General features: G+C 46.7%; 1 pseudogene; it reads right to left on the reverse strand.

The window, feature by feature from the left end:
• Positions 1-7829: 7829 nt before the first annotated feature.
• Positions 7830-8510, reverse strand: LOC110311578 (annotated as a pseudogene).
• Positions 8511-13512: the final 5002 nt, after the last annotated feature.

Here is a 13512-nt window from a genome sequence, read left to right on the forward strand (position 1 = left end):
AAAAAAAAAAAAAAAAAAAAAAAAAAAAAAAAAAAAAAAAAAAGGGGGGGGGAATTATATCCCCATACGCCACAAATTTATTTAAATCATGTCCTTTTTATTTTTAAATTTGGGTGCCAAGGAACTCTCTGCTGAGTGTCCATGGCACCCTACAACCAGGCATACTTATGCCTAGGTGCATGTTAGCAATAGATAAAATCAGGACAGAACCTGGATTTTGAACAAATGTTAGTGCATGTGTTAAGGCTCCCAACCTTTTATTAACCGGTCATGTTAACATTACTTTTGTTTCTTCTACGGTATTTAACATAAGTTGTGTTGGTCGTACACTTTCTAATTGTATCAGTGTGTTGAAATCTGACATGTCTGCTATGGTGGTCTACCAACCAGCTTTTGTCTTATAACCTCTGAGTATTACGGGACCTTGGTATTCTGAAAAAAAGCTTGCAGATATTGGAAGAAGTGAGTCAGACTTTAAGCAGAAGCAAGACAATAGTGGGCTTCATTATTGCTGGTATACCAGCTTTGATTACATTAATAACTAGTAGCACTGCTTCAGCAATTGCTTTGACAAAAGACTTTAAGACAACTACTTTTGTTAATTGTTGGCATCAGGACCTCCCAAACCTATGACATCACATAGGCGACAGCACAACCTGTGACCTGCAGACTGGTTGCCAAGGCAACAAGCACCATATTCCCAACATCCACTTGGTTCACCTCCCACCTTTACCTGCATTACGTCATTTTCCATATAAATAAGGAGAACGCCCCTCTGTCACTCTCTCTCTCCTCCGCTCTTCTCTTTCTGCCACCACCTTCTCTCCTTTTCCCCAATAAAACCTCTTCCCGTGGAACTGCCTTGGCCTAGTGTGCTGTTGAGACTCGGCATGCTATTCTAACACATCATTAATCATTTAGCAAAAAAATGTTACTAATGCTCTGAGTATTTGAGATGATTTAGATAGGCGGTTGGAACAATGGATTGATGTTCGTTATTCAAACTGTTGGAGAGGAGAATCAGAGTCTCGGAGTAGGAAGCCGTCTCAACGGATCTGTGTCACTTCTAAAGTTTACAATGGCAGTCACTATAATTGGGAGAAAATTCAAAGACACTTGCAGGGTATTTGGCATAATTCTAACACCTCTCTGATTATTTTAACTTTGCATAATGAGATTATGAATTTAAAGAATGCTGCTCCACTGAGCTTTGGGGCTTCAGATAACTGTGGATAAAATTATTCTTGGCTTAAGGTCAAGCTTCAAGAATGGCTTATATATAGCCTGACCATGTTGGCCCTTCTTGTCCGGGAATACTTTTATTCCTGCTCATTGTGATAAAACTTGCCTTTAATAACATCAACATGTTGGCAGCCGAAAATACGTGGCTTGAAACTAAAACTGGATTCCCGACAGAGTCGTTAATTTAACAGGCTGGCAGTCAGAGGCTGATCCAGCACAGAGCCTTACCAACCTAAGACAGAAATAGGTTGCTTTTAAAAATGCGTATTCCAAGATGGGCAAGGAAGGCATGCTTGTCAGAACAACCTAAGACAGACAGCGGCTCATTATGAAATAAAAAGGGGGGAGATGTGGGGGCCACTTCTAGAAATTTGGCAAGAATTTGTCATCTGGTTCAGACAAGCTAGTAGGCCCAGGTAAGGACATTTACATTTGAGCTAATACAAAGCTCGAGGTAAGCCCAGCAGAGGGATGTGTGACATTCCTTTTATCTCGGTCCCCAGACCCAGTGACTAAGGGGCTTTATTGCTTTGTCTGATTACTACCTTGTTTGATCTCTTTGTTTATTGCCTGGTTTGACTACTTTGTCTTCCATAGATCAGACCGACTGACCCTATTCTCTGCAGGTACCTGGGATGGTATCAAAGCTGACTGGAGAGAAACAAACCCGCTTCAGCCTCAGCACTGGCTGGAGTCATGCTACAGGGTTGTCTGATTTTCTTTTCTTTCCATCCTCACTCCCTCCCTCGAGACACTGTTGTCTGACCGAGCTGGCTTGGTCATCCCTCCAAAGCAACTCTTATGCCAAGAGTATACACAGGGGCCAGTGGTCACTCTCAAGCCTAAAGCAGGGAAATGGAGGAGGAGAAGAAAAGGGAGAGAAGGCAGAAGAGAGGCAGGGAATGGAAAGGAGAGGCAGGGAGGGGGAGGAGAAGTGGGGGGTAGGAGGGTGTTGACAGGGAGGGGAGAAGAGAGGAGAGGAGGGCAGAAGAGAGTCATGGAGGGGGAGGAGGGGCAGGGAGAGGAGAAGAGAGGAGAGGAGGGGAGAAGAGAGGCAAGGAGGACGGGAGAGGAGAGACAGGTTCCTCCCACTTTCTTGGCAGAGCCCCAGACTGGAGAAACCTTTAAAAAGCAATTAAACCTTAAAAAAAAACATTAAAGACAAAAATCAATATAGAAGAAAGGGGAAGAAAAAGGAAGAGAGGGGAGGGTGGTGAGGAATTCAGTTCCTATTGAGAGTACACCTCCAATGACCAAAAGGCCTCCCCAAACTTGTCTCCCAAATGATACTATCTCCCAACAGCGCCACCCTCAAAGCCAAGGCCTAAACATGTGGGGTGTTGTGGGAACTTCTAAGTTAACACCTCAACCACAGCGTGACACACGTGACACACGGAGAGAGGCTCGCAATCTGTATTCCCTCCCTCCCTCCATGAGAGCTTCCTCCTGCCCTCAAGGATTCTCGGGTCTCTGCAACTTTACACACACACACACACACACACACACACACACACACACACACACACACACACTTTTCCCTCCACCATTTCCTCGGCTCAGCACCACACTTCATTACCACATCTCTCTCTGCGTCCGTCCATCCGTCCGTCCGCACACCCGCTCAGTGGTTGGTTACCCTTAATTGGCCTCTCCCGTCAGCTGCTTTAGTAACACTTTCTTTAAAGTCACTGATGGGTGTAGGAGCCACCTACACATTGGTCTAACCTCCTCCACCCTTCCCCTTGTCTGCCCTCGAGGTATTGACCAGCCCCTCCCTCCTGATCCTCTCTCTGCCTCGTTCCTCCTCTGCCTCAGCCTGGCATCACTAGTGTTCCTGTCTTGGTTAGGAGATGCTGGAGGCAGAGTCATTTACAAGGACTCCCGCCTTATCGCCTGTCAGTCAGCACTGGCTGCAGAGAACTGTGTGGGTGCATTTGTTCCAAAACAAGACATCGACAGCGTGCACCCAGACTCTTTCCTTTCGGTAAGAGATCAAGAGCTTCTCTTTGCTCTTCTGAGTGACCCTGGAACATACTCTGGTTTTGTGACACTTAGAAAGCCTTGGGGCACAGGAGGAAAAAGAATAAGGCTTCAAGCCTCAGCCCTGGTGTGATGCTGACGTGGTTCAGGGTGTCATCAGAAAGCTTGGAGGGATGGAGGGTTACCAAGCTTCCTTGATGTTCGTAGAAGTCACTGTTGCTTTCACGTTTAATTAAGTAACCTTTGATACTGTGTGGTTATAGCGTGCTAACCACAGGTCGCTCTGTCTACACTACTTTCACCACTGATACAAGTGTCTTCTCACATCAACCACACAGCAGCACCTTGCTACGAGCCAGGTGGGTATTCTCCCGAGGGGGTTGTACACATTACAGGCTGACTCCAGGCTTGCCCTGGGCTGAGTGGAGTGTGGGTTAGCCCACAGATGTGACACTTATCCCTTCTAGGTATCCATGAGTTCTAACTAAGTAAACCTCACCAGAACCTCTCCTGGCAGAGACAGTGGCCCACACTGTGTTCTGGAGAATACTCTGGGCCACCCCAAACTATGACCCCCGCCTTCCTTTACATCTGCTTTTTCCCTAGCTTAATGGATCTGCTTTTGGAGGGCAGGCCTTCTCCAGAGGGGTTCCTGGGGTCCAGTCTGGTCACCTTCATCAATTGTCCAGGAAGCAGGCTACTTCGGGGCGGGGGGGGGGGGATTGTTCTAGAATCTAGTCCTCTAGATTATAAGGAAACTCACCTCTCCTATCCAAAAAAGGATTCCAGATCTGCCCCGTCTTCAGAGTATAGCCTCTCCAAACGACACTGCAAACCAGACCAAGTTCCTTTCGAAAGCCCTTTCTGGGTCTGGAATGTTCTTCAGGACGTCTCTCTTTGACCTGAGCGCACCACCAGATTTTTGGCTACCTACTTAACCTCCTCCTAGTTTAGGAGTCGTCTGTTCAGCTCCCTCCCTCTGCCTCCTGGCCAGGGCTCTACAGCAGTCTTTGCCAGGGTTCCCACGCCATTCTTTCCATGCAGGATTGTGGAGTTGATCCTTAATTACTCTGACAAGCAACTCCTCTAGTGCCACATGTCACCCCCTATAGGGGCCCCTCCCTTCCAGGAGACAGGACTCTTCTGGGCCCTGTGACTCACGCACCACACACCTCTGCAGTGTCACTACAAGTCCAAAGGAAACTAGCCAGTGACATTAACTGGCAGTGAAAACCACCTGCTCTAGAGCCTCCATCCACTCAATTCCAACCCAGCCCATATGGTATCCATACATCCGTGTGGACGGGCATACATGCATGGTATGTAAAACCAATAAAGTCTTAGGACTATCTCAAAGAGCAAAGTGGACGGCCTTCCTGGAATTCAACACCCAAACTGACCTCTGACCTCGACATGCACATGCAATCACATGCATTCGCACCCACAGAAACATGCACCCACAGGAGCACATATACGTGAGGTGGGACCGTAACGGCTCAGGATAAATGGGGGAGGAGTTGAGGAGAGCTTCAACCCTAGATACCTTATGAGGACAGCACGCGTTGGCTCCCACCATCAACTCTAGTAAGAATTTACTACCCTCCCAGTTATCAAGCTTCACGCCTTGTTTGATCCTATACGGTTGTTTTCCCTGCATCCCCTAACCCCTGAGTTTTGGATGAAGTATCTTCCAACACCCCTCTTCTGGTTAATTGTATATGGTCACACCAACCTTGCCTGAGAGACCCTGGCCACCTCCCCAAGGGCCTTTCCCCTCCCCCAGTAAACGGCACTAGTTCTCCAAAGCTGTTTTCCGGTTGGTTTGTGTGTTCTTTACCTGAGCACTCGCTGCCAACCAAGGCCCTGCGTTGCATCCACCAACCCCAGCTAATGAAGCTCACCTCCCTCCAGAACAGCCCTGTGCATGATGCGCCGGCTACTCTGAAGGGGAAGAGCAGATATGGAATGGCACACACACACACACACACACACACACAAGTAAATAAATGGCATTCTTCCTTGTCTATGGAGGGTAACTTCCAAACCCAGATTGAATACCTAAAACCATGGATGGTACCAAGCTATGTAATATACTTTCATAGCCTATATGCAAATACTTACATGTATACAGATAAAAATACATATCTAACATACTTATATAGTATTAGGCACATTGGGACTAAGAACAGTAACTATGGTAAAACAGTACAATTATAACAATATATTAGACTGTTCTTTTAGAGTCATCTTTTGCTCTCAAAATGTCCTGTTGGATTGTGCCTGCTCCCCTGGTGATGTAACGCGATGCAATGTCTAAGAGGGGAGATGAGGTAAGGTGAATGATGCAGTGTGGTGATATCATAGCTAGGGTTTTACTGCTGTGGACAGACACCATGACCAAGGCAACTCTTACAAGGATAACATTTAATTGGGGCTGGCTTACAGGTTCAGAGGTTCAGTCGAGGATCATCAAGGCAGGAGCAGGGCAGCATCCAGCAGGCATGGTGCAAGGAAAGCTAAGAGATCCACCTCAGCTAGCAGAAGACCGACTTCCAGGCAGCTAGGACAAGGGTATTGAGGCCAACACCCACAGTGACACACCTACTCCAACAAGGCCACACCTCCTAACAGTGCCACTCCCTGGGCCAAGCATATACAAACCATCACAGTTACTACCTCAGGGTTCCCTGACACAGGGCTGTATGACCCATACCGCAACAACCAATTGAGTGACCAACAAGGAAGTGGAGTACGCAGTGTGGATAAAGGGACAAAACACTGAAGCCAGGAAGCTGCTATCTTGCTCACAGACCTGTGAGGCTTCATCAAGAACTGCCTCAAATCCTTCTGGGCCTTAGCTCTCCGGGCCAGAAGAGAGCTCTAACCCTTCTATACCATTTAGATTTTCTGTTGTTTTTATTTTATTTTATTTTATTTTATTTTATTTTATTTTATTTTATTTCCTTTCAGTTCTGGAGATGGAACCCAGGGCCCACTGGGTAGATTCTCTGCCACTGAACTACACTCCCTGGACTTCCCTTTCTAGTTAAGCCAGGATGTTAGTAAGTTAACAAGGACAAAGTCAGTGCCTGTCCCAGGATGCATATCCTTACCAGGTCATGGCCTGTAGAGATGAGATAGAGAAGGTGGCATAGTGGCCAGCCAGGGCTGCTATTTGGGTACGAAATGCCCACTTGGAAATGAAACACAGACCCAAAAAGGAGTGCTGAGAACGGCCCCCTCTGCACCAGTCAGTCTGTGCTACCCCTGCTTGGGAGGATTAAGGGTCTCAAAGATGTCTGTGATCTAACGGCCAACATGGGAATATTAGCTAGCTTCCTGTGCTAGAAGGACCTGGCTGAGACAAAGAGAGGAATGGTGGGGTTCACTGGAGCCTTCGACAGTGCGTTCCCAATGACCTAACTTCCTCCCATTGGGCCCTATGTCTTAAATGAAGTTTCCACCACATACAGGCAGTAACACAGGCTGGGACCAACCTCTGGGACATGGGCCTTGGTGGCTGGGCACAAGTTTCCCTGTATGTGGAAGGGGAGAGGGGTTCAGAGAGTGAGAGGGTGAGAGAGAGATCGAAAGCTGGATGGAACAAGCAAGAAGGAGAGGGAAGGAGCCAAACAACTGGAAAATCTGTGCTGCTGCTGACTTAAGAAGGGCCCACCAACGGGAAGGCTAGAAAAAGCAACAAAGTGAATCTCTTTTCCCCTGGAGCCTCCCCCAACGCCATAGCTATATCAACCCTTTTGGGATTCCTGCTATTTTTATCTTGAAACACTAAGTCTGTGGCATGTTAGAGCAGCAATATGGAACCCACCTTGACCTCGGGACAAAAGCCCAGGCAGGCCTCACAGAAGGCACCGCTGAGGAACATGGCTCGCCCGTCTCTGAACTGGGGGCTCCTAGGATGGATCCCTGCCATGCTGGGGGCATCCCAGATGGGAGGGACGAAGCCCCCATAGGGGTTCAAAAGTTCCCAAAGACCTGTGGAAAGTGCTCACATTCTTAGAAAAGCCTCGGGGTCATATTAAAACAGAAAGTCTTTTTACTTGAGGCCTTTTTATTTACACCCTCCTCAGTGTGGTAACCCACTCTGCCTCAAGAGATGCCAACTGGCAGCTCCCAAGGGGTTAGAGCAGGAAGCAAGTTAGACTCACTTCCCCCAGTGCGTTTTTGTTGCGGCTACACGAGCAGCTAAGGCCCCGTTCCTAGACAAGCTACATGCAATGAGACAGAGGCTGAGACTGGAAAAAAACAAACAAACCCAAACTGTCCTTTCTCAGCAACTCTGCTCTGTGGGCCTTGTCACAGGTCAAAGCTCAAGTCTTGTTCAAAACATACTCATGTGCACTTATCACACAAGTGTAAGCACACATGCAAGTGCACACAGATGCACGCTGGAGAGGGACTCTCCTCCCACAAGTGCGAGAAGCACCGTAAACAAGATTTATTCGAGCTTCAGGTAAATCCTTTCCAAACACAGAGAGAAACAGTAACCAAATAAAAATATATTTTTCAAGGGAAAAGATTCCTGTTTGTTTGTTTTTGTTTGTTTTAACAGAGTCAATTCATTTATTTTTCTCGTATAAAAACTCTTATGTTTTAGGCACAGCTGGAACCTGGGTCCTCTGAACAGAGACTCTGCTGTGGGTTTTCACAAGATGATGAGTGAACTCCTGATAAGGAGACTTGGTGAAGACAGTCTCTTTCCAGAGGTCAGGGGTCAAGTAGCTGTAAGTCTTGGAGAAGGCATCAAAGTTGGCCTTGGCAAAGTTGCCCAGCGTGGCAGTGCAGCCCCTGGCTGAAGTGTAGCAGTCATCTATACTGGCCATCATCAGGAGCTTCTTGGGCACAGAAGCAGAGACAATGCCAGTGCCTCTGGGGGCAGGGATGAGACGCACCAACACAGAGCCACAGCAGCCTGTCACCTTGCATGGAACAGTGTGGGCCTTGCCAATCTTGTGTCCCCAGCAGCCTCTCCGCACAGGGACGATGGAAAGCTTGGCCAAGATGATGGCCCCTCGGATGGCAGTGGCAACCTCCTTGGAGCACTTAACACCAAGACCAACGTGACCATTGTAGTCCCCAATAGCGACGAATGCTTTGAACCTGGTCCGCTGGCCAGCCCGAGTCTGCTTCTGCACTGGCATGATTTTCAGAACCTCATCCTTTAGGGATGCACCGAGGAAGAAGTCAATGATCTCAGACTCCTTAATGGGCAAGGAGAACAGGTAGATCTCCTCCAAGGCCTTGATATTCATGTCCTAACCAGGAGGCCCAGCTTGGTGATGGGGATCCATTCCTTATCTTCAGCTTTACCTCCACGAGCTCCGCGGCCTCGACCATGGCCACAGCCTCAACCACGACTGCGGCTCCTAAGACCACTGCCAAATCCTCCACAGAAGCCTCTGTGGCCTCCTAATCCTGGGCCCCCGGGTCCTCAGGGCCCTCCCACTGCACTGGCGTCGTCGCCATTTGGTGTTTTCCCGAGGAAGAAGAAGCAGCTGTTTGTTTGTTTTTCAAGACAGGGTTTTTTCTGTGTAGCCTTGGCTGACCCGAAGTCACTCCGTAGTCCAGACTGGCTTTGAACTCAGAGATCCGCCCGATTAAAATCGTGCACCACCACCAACTGGCACTTACTACAGTTTTTAACATTCGTGGGGGAGAGTGCAAGTGTAACTTCTCACTATCATAAAAATATCAGTCAGGTTTCCCTCTCCCTCATTTGGGGAAATCACAGAGATCAATATATCTCAAACAAAGTGGCCATTAGGGTGGCTTGCTCTGGAAAGCCAGCTTAATATCAAATATATAGTCTTGTTTTGTTTTGTTTTTTTGTTTTTTGAGACAGGGTTTCTCTGTGTAGCCCTAGCTGTCCTGGAACTCACTCTGTAGACCAGGCTGGACTCAAACTCAGAAACCCACCTGCCTCTGCCTCCCAAGTGCTGGGATTAAAGGTGTGCACCACCACGGCCCAGCTTCTAGGAGGTGTTGCCAGATGAGGACCGGGAGAGATTTTTGGTGTGTTTTGGGGACAATGGCGACATGCTGTTTAAAGTCACTCCTGTGCAGGATGAAGCTGGCACAAACCTAAAAAGATGGATGCTTGCTGTATGCAAGGGGTGCTCGCGATCTAAATTTTCTTGAGGCACAAGGTATTCATAAGACTAAAAATGGTCCCACAGACAGCAAGGTTCTGGACAGTCCAAAAACAAGACCCATGATCACTGCCTTCTGTCTCGGGTTTGTGTGAGGCTCAGTGGAGTAATCACACATCATAAGACTGAACGTAGAGGACCACTGGTCAGTGGACGTAACTTCAGGTCTGCTGATAGCACCGCAGTGAGTCACACATGTCCCTCTGGTGCCTCGAAGCTCATCCTGTGACTTACAGCCATCACCCCAGCACCAAGCGCTGCATCTAAAACAGCTCTGATTTGCTCAACTGACAGGATTTTCCTAGAAACTTACAGGATCCCAGAGAGTAAATGTTACATCACATACCACACACACACACACACACACACACACACACACACACACACACTGATCTTAATCTTTCTAGAAAAAAAGACTAATGGAAGGTTCTCAGAATTAACAAAACACAGGAGATTTCCGCTCCTGCTGCTCCCCTTGTCCCTGCTGAGATACAGTGAAACTCTCTGAGATCCTGAGCCAAAAGAAATGTTCCCGTAAGGAAGTGAGAACTGCAAAAGTCACTACCATTTGTGGAAAGGCTGAGCCTGAGCCTGGGTGCCCAGCAACAACCCCAAAACTTCACTCAGGGACCATCAGGCTCCTACTTAGGGTTAACTCAAACAGGGGGCTCAGTTTGTGCCCACAGAGGGCAAACACCCAGAGAAGTCAGTGAGCTTCCCCAACCCCCAACCTCCCCACCCCGCTATGGAGGTGTTACCCCCTATAGAAAGCAGTAATTGAGAAGTGACCCCAAGTAAAGAAAGAGGGTAGTGAGGGAGGGCCCCAGGTCTCAGGAGGCAGGAGCCCAGAGGAGAGATTAAGCTTAGATTTTAGACTATAGGCATGAGAACGAGGGACCAGGAGAGGAGGGGCAAGGGGTTAAATCCACAGCAGCAAAAGAAGCAGAGGTGGGGGCACAGGTGGCCTCTGAGAAGCACAGCTGCAGGGACTCATGGGTAGTGACAGCAAGGAGAGAGCTACTGGGAACAGGGCTGGTTACAGGAGAAGGAACAACAGCAGCCAAAGTTGGTTAGATATGAACTGAAGTAGGCTTTGAAATCAAGCAAGACTGAGCTATGGGAAAATTTCCCTCATGCTAGCAGCCTGTGTTTGGGAGGTTGCCGGTCCCTCCCCCCAAGCAGATGGATGAAAATGTCAGAGAGAAGCTAGTACACCCGCCCAGCAGCAGCTATCGACCACGTGATCTGAGGCAAACTCAGCCTGAATGTGAGCAAAGGGGCAGAAGCATCATGCAGTCAGCATATGTGCACATGCGTGCATGCAATAAGCGATTGTAAGTATTTAAACTGATACAATTATAGGAGTTAACCACAGTCTATGTGGCATCGTCTTTTTGATGTCTGGGGATGAAGAACTCAGGCAGGAAATTGGGAGAAGATGAACCGGAAGTAAGGAATCGTGGACCAGTTAGCCCCTAAGACTAACTAGAATTCGGACCTCACTGGTCTCTCCATCACCAGGCCTCCAATTTGAATATTCATTACCAATTTGAATATTCATGCAGGTGTCCCGCAGGTAAGCTGGCACCCTTTGCCACAGAGCAAAACAAAGCACACCTGGCACAGAAGACAATGCAGCTATAGTGGAATATCCAGTAGGGGCTCATTCCTGCCATCCAGGAAGTAAGCCATACCCTGTGAGCAGTGACAAGGGTTTACTTACAACCCGACCTTCTGAGTATAAAAATTACAGAGCCGGGCGTGGTGGCACACACTCGGGAGGCAGAGGCAGGCGGATTTCTGAGTTCGAGGCCAGCCTGGTCTACAGAGTGAGTTCCAGGACAGCCAGGGCTACACAGAGAAACCCNAAAAAAAAAAAAAAAAATTACAGCCATGTGCTCCCTTCAACCCGATGAGCCCTGTGTACAAGCTCCTGTTCCCACCCGTTCTGACTCAGGGAATCTAGGAAGAATAGTCCCAACTCAGCAAAGCTGATACAATACAAATCCACTCCTGGGCAGAGTTCCAGCTCTGATGGGTCCCAGATCTGTGCAAAGGAGTCAGAACCTTTAGGCCCTTGAGCACTGAGGGACCCAACATTTCCGGACTCATCACTAGCTTCTCTCTGACATTTTCATCCACCTACTTTGGGGGGAGGGGGGACTGGCATCCTTCTAAACGCAGGCTATTAGCATGAGGTAAATTTTTCACATCAACAGTCTGGAAGGCAATGACTTCCAGAAAAGGGTGGGGTGGACTCAGGTTTTGTAAAGCCAAAGTTAATATAATATTTATGAACTCTCTTTATATAAAACAATACACAATAAAGAATATAACTGTAAAATATAGATTATAATATTTGATACAATAATATTATATGTTAGGCACAACAGTAAGCATTAATTTAGAATGAGAAAATAAATAACAGGTTACCATTTCAGGTCTGCCAAATACGCTAGTGTCACTAAAATCTAGAAAAAAAAAAAAAGGAAAGTATAGAAAATAAGGAAGCAAAATCCAGAAAAGTAAGGAAACGTTCCCACTGCCCACCGTGCTTTATAATTCCCTCCACTGCTTCTTCACAGTGTTGTCCTTGCCTTTGTGGCAACCTTGTGTAGAATCACTTAGAAACGGGAAGGTCCTTTGGTCCCTTCAGCGCCATAGTTTATCAAAATTTGCTCTCTAAATTATGAATTAGAAAAGTTGCTTTTGACTTCATGATTAGTTGAGCTTTGTATGCATGAAGTAAAGTGCCAAGTGTTGGTCTCGATATGTGTAAATGCAGTCGCATGTATGTACATTTATACATACAAATAAACTTAGTCTTTCCTCTAGCGTTAGTCAAAATTTGTTACCTGTGTGTGTATGTGTGTATGTGTGTGTATGTATTTGTGTATGTGAGTGTGTTTATTTTACAGTATGTGTATCTGTCTCTGAGTATGTGCATTGTAAGTGCAGCTACCCAGAGCCCAAAAGAGGGACCTGGATCTCTGGGGCTGAAGTTGTAGGAGGGTGTGGCTACCTGATATGGGTGCTGAGAACAGCTTGGGTTCTTTGCAGAACAGCCTGTGCTCTTATCAATGAGCCAACTCTCCAGTCCCTAAAATTTAGCTTTTATTAATAATTGTTGGCTTACAGAAGCTGGAAAGAGCCTATGTCACGTACTTTGGTTAAGTCAGTTTGACATAGCGAAAGCTGGGAAACTGACCGATGAAGCAATGGGTTTCAAAGGGAACTCTCTTCCTGAAGTCTGACATTCTTCTCCCCAAAATTTTAAAAATCATAATATTAATCCTCCACTCACCGTTAGTCTAATCTATAGACTCACGTGCACTCTATTAAGCATTACCTTATAGTAAATGCCTTTTAAGATTGTATTCTAACATAGCTAAAGCCTTTTCCCAGTATTCTTAGATTCCAGATAGCANCAAGGAGTTTAACCTATTCAATAACCAATTAAGTACTAGTCATTATTTCACCTATCTACANAAAGAGACTGGAATTCTCACTGAGATAGAAATTCTTATTACAGACTATATTCCGTGCCAACAGCAAATTAAGTTACTATACTGAAAAATGGGAATTCTCCAGACATAGATAAGAATTAACAAGGCCTAAGTCCTTGACACTACTTTATTCCTGAAGCCAGGCAAGGGTTAAAACTCCTCTAGCCCAATTAACTCTAAAGTGCGAAACTCAGCAGGTGCTAATCTCTAAGATAAACATAGTCCTTTTGTAGTCACTCCTCTTACAGCTGGAGGGATGCTGATCCCTAGCGTAAACTTTGCAGTCACTCCCTTTGCACCTGGGAAACTTCAATGTACCGTATCTGTTATGTTTTACAATTTATGATATTCGCTGTAATATAATTAGTGTAAGCTCAACCAGAGGAATACATTCAGATTCAACACCTCTCTTGTGTGCTGGATTCTGTCTGTCGTCATCTGACTCTTTGCCTATCTGCTCGAGAGACTCATTCTTACACAGGCACAGAAAAAGAAGGTCTGCGGCAAGCCTAAATATCCCTCAACAGAGGAATGGATACAGAAAATGTGGTACATTTACACAATGGAGTACTACTCAGCTATTAAAAAGAATGAATTTATGAAATTCCTAGCCA

This window comes from Mus caroli, chromosome 16, assembly GCF_900094665.2.
Source record: "Mus caroli chromosome 16, CAROLI_EIJ_v1.1, whole genome shotgun sequence".
In the NCBI taxonomy this organism is placed as follows: domain Eukaryota; kingdom Metazoa; phylum Chordata; class Mammalia; order Rodentia; family Muridae; genus Mus; species Mus caroli.